Consider the following 3531-nt stretch of genomic DNA (forward strand, 5'->3'; position numbering starts at 1 on the left):
AATCTTTTATCCCCCATACCCATCATCCTTGTTTCCTTCTCTGAGCCCTATTCCTTCTCATCTCCACATCAAGATACTTTCTTACTCTCCTTTTTCTCATCCAAACCTATTCATCTTTGAAGGTCCTGATCAATTTTCACTGGCTGCAACTACTCTGGCCACACTAATATCTCTTGGCCTTGTTGCATTCTAATGCAGTAAATTCTTACAGGTTAGTGCCAAGTGGTATTTCTTATATTTTATGTAAATTTACAGACATTGCACCTCTATTGCCATCAGCTTATAGGATGCAGTCCTCGTTAATTAACTGATTAAACTGTTTAATAAAACAGGGAATAATGAGAGGTGGGGGGGGGAGGGAAGGAATGAGATTGAAAACCAAGAGAAGTGAAAACTTTGGCTAGAACAATAAAGGAGAATGATCTCAGTCAATATTTTCCAAATGTGTTCCCAGCATTTAAATCGTTTAGGATGTCTGATAAAACACAAATACCTGAACTTCATTATGGACCTACTTAATCAAACCTTGCGACCCATAAATCTGATTTTTTAAAGGTAGCCCAATGATGCTTATATACACCAAATCTGAGAACCATTAGTTTAAGTGGAGAAGGCAGACAATAGATGCTGAAAAGGAACAGCTGTTCTTAGGTTTACTGGGCACATGCACTTTTTATCACAGCTAACAATAGAATGAAATAGTTTTACACTATCATGGTTTGCTTTGATGTGATTCCCCCTCTTCAACATATTGCTTTGAGCACAGCAGTCCTTTCTTCTATGGCAAGCAAGAAGGTTTCCAGTACTGCATCACAAATATGGGCTGGGTAATACAGAGTCCCTTGAAGAATAAAAATTTTGTGGCACTCCAAGGAAAGGTTAACTGAGGCTGCTCAGCTAGATTTGACTCTTACTTTCTCTGGGACTAAAATTTAACCAGACATATGCTCTAGGCTCCTGGAATTCAAGTCTGGTAGCATGGAGAGAGAAAAAACAACTCTGAGATTTAGTGCTTACGCTTTTAATTGGAACCAAGTGAAACTAAAAGATGTAGCTGATTTAGATAAAACCTGAGGACCCACTTACTGGCTCACATTGAGCAGGATTTCTGCAGTTGACTACTACAGAAGCAAGATAACAAAATTAGATACGATCAAGGGGAAGAAGAATGCACAAAAGTCCTTGAATGAAAATGAATTGAAACCTTCTGGGAGAAAAGCTATTTGGTAAGCTCCATTAAGTCTATTGTAGATAGCTTTATTTGACAAAGCAGCATCCTGGCATGTGGAACAGGAAAGAAAATAGCTATAAGATGATCTGTCAGGGAGTTTCTAGTCTCTAAATGAATAAGATTCTGTGCAGTAGCCAATACAGCTTTTAACTCAAAAGAGATACAGAAGCAAAATGCAATTATATAACACTAGTAAGTGCATTTAATCTGAATCTCCCATACACACCCCCTCCCCCAATAACTCCTCAAATTCAGCAATTTATCAAGCCAATATTCAAACTTATGGTTACATTCATTTCAGGATAACACTGAATTAACACCGTAAACAATACTGTAGATACTGAGATGGAGATAGTTCTATAAGTCAAAGATTAGTCAGCTATAAAACATGTTAGCTAAGCACTTAAGTAATTTGAATAGCTCAATTATTATGAAACTTTTTTTAGCTGTAAGTTTATTGTATGCATTTGCAGTAATTAGTTCACTGTTCTGAAAATGCTAACTATCTACTGATTACAAAGGATTTATTCAATATATATGGAGGTTTAGATATTTAGGGATCTAACATATGGCAGAAATACAGTAAATACATATGTAACAGCTACAAATGTCTTTTTAAAAGTCTAATTTGGGACACTCGGGTGGCTCAGCAGTTGAGCGTCTGCCTTTGGCTCAGGGCATCATCCCGGAGTCCTGGGATTGAGTCTCGCATCAGGCTTCCTGCATAGAGCCTGCTTCTCCCTCTGCCTATGTCTCTGCCTCTCTCTCTCTGTGTCTCTCATGAATGAATAAATAAAATCTTTAAAAAAAAGTCTAAACAAATAAATTTAAAAAAGTCTAATCTGGTGGTTTTCTTTCCTTAAGAGTTTCTGTTCATGGAATGAAGATTCTAGGACCACTCAAGTGGCTATAGAACTGCTGACTTCAATATGCAAGTACTGGAACCAAGAAATTCTGATTTGCATTATAATAAATTGGTTCTCCATCTCTGTCTCTGTCTCTGTCTCTCTCTCTCTCTCTCTCTCTCACACACACACACACACAGAGTAGGGACAGTTTGTTATGATATCTCCAATGTTTGTTTGTTTGTTTGTTTATTTATTTATATATTTTTTGTTATCTCCAATGTTTAGCACAGTGCTTGGCATGCAACAGTTATTAAGTGAATGAATGAATTCATTTAGCCATCCCAACATTCATGTTAAATGGTTGTATAATATACTTCCTACAAGGGTGGAATCTGAGCTCAATGAGACAGAAGTCCTTCCTGAGTCAAGAGGAACACAGTTGGGACTAGAATTCAGGTGCTCTAGCTTTAGGTCTCATGCTCTGTCCATGGTACCTTATTAACTTCTAAGACTACTTAGAATGGCTTACCTGAAAACACTAGTCTTTTGTGTGACGTTTTAATCTCCCTTCTGGTAATTCTCTCCCTGATTTGTTATGAAATTGTAGGGTGGTGTAGTGTCACATTGTTCAACAGGTTTGTATTATGAGTTTACTGGGGACCCACGTCATGGCCTGTCTCATAGTGAGGTCCTGACTATAGTAAGTAAGAGCAAAAGCCTTTACCCAGACATCTGTCTGTAGACTGCTGTTTGGTTCCTAATAAATCCCTAAGTAACCATGATAAAAGGCAGCAGATAGGTAGATTGTCACATATAGATATTTTCCCTTAGTTGGTAGAGTCTTTTTAAATTTTGTGATTCTTTAAAGAAAAATATTTAATTTGTATGAAGATATATTTATTAAAAGTATCTTTTATGATTTCTATCTTTGGAGACCTTCATCCCAAATTATATAACCAACTCCTACATTTTCCAGAATTTCTTTTGCTGTGTTTCTTTTCTTTTCTTTTTTTTTTTACATTTGAATCTTAAATCCATTTGTTACTAATTTTGGTGTAAGGTATACGTGATGTAGGGAATCTACTTTTTAAGATGTTTGGCTAGCTATCTATTTATGTGTAAGCTCTCTTATGATTCTTACTATAGAACATATTATTAATAAATCCAAATCAAATATAGGACAATGCTACCTAAATGTCTAGCCCTTCTAAGAGAAGAAAGTCCAATTTTAATTCAGTACTGTGATGGAAGATGGGAGTGAATAAGAAGATACTATAGCTACTGTGGATATTGATATTCAGCCACTGTGTCCTTATATGGCTTTACCAGTTGTTTCTAGCTGGTTCCAGACTGATGGTTTTGTGTCCATACCTTACTGGATGTTAGACGTTTTAAAATATCATACCTGCAAGTACATGTTAGTTAAATCAAACAAAGCAGAATTAACTTTAC

General features: G+C 36.2%; 1 protein-coding gene across 33 annotated transcripts in view; it reads right to left on the bottom strand.

Moving 5' to 3' along the window:
• The window catches only part of ENOX2 (ecto-NOX disulfide-thiol exchanger 2), a 263608-nt gene that overhangs the window by 20971 nt on the left and 239106 nt on the right, over positions 1–3531 (bottom strand). The gene's annotated exons all lie outside the window — the stretch shown is intronic.

Source organism: Vulpes vulpes, chromosome X, assembly GCF_048418805.1.
Source record: "Vulpes vulpes isolate BD-2025 chromosome X, VulVul3, whole genome shotgun sequence".
NCBI classification, from domain to species: Eukaryota; Metazoa; Chordata; class Mammalia; order Carnivora; family Canidae; genus Vulpes; species Vulpes vulpes.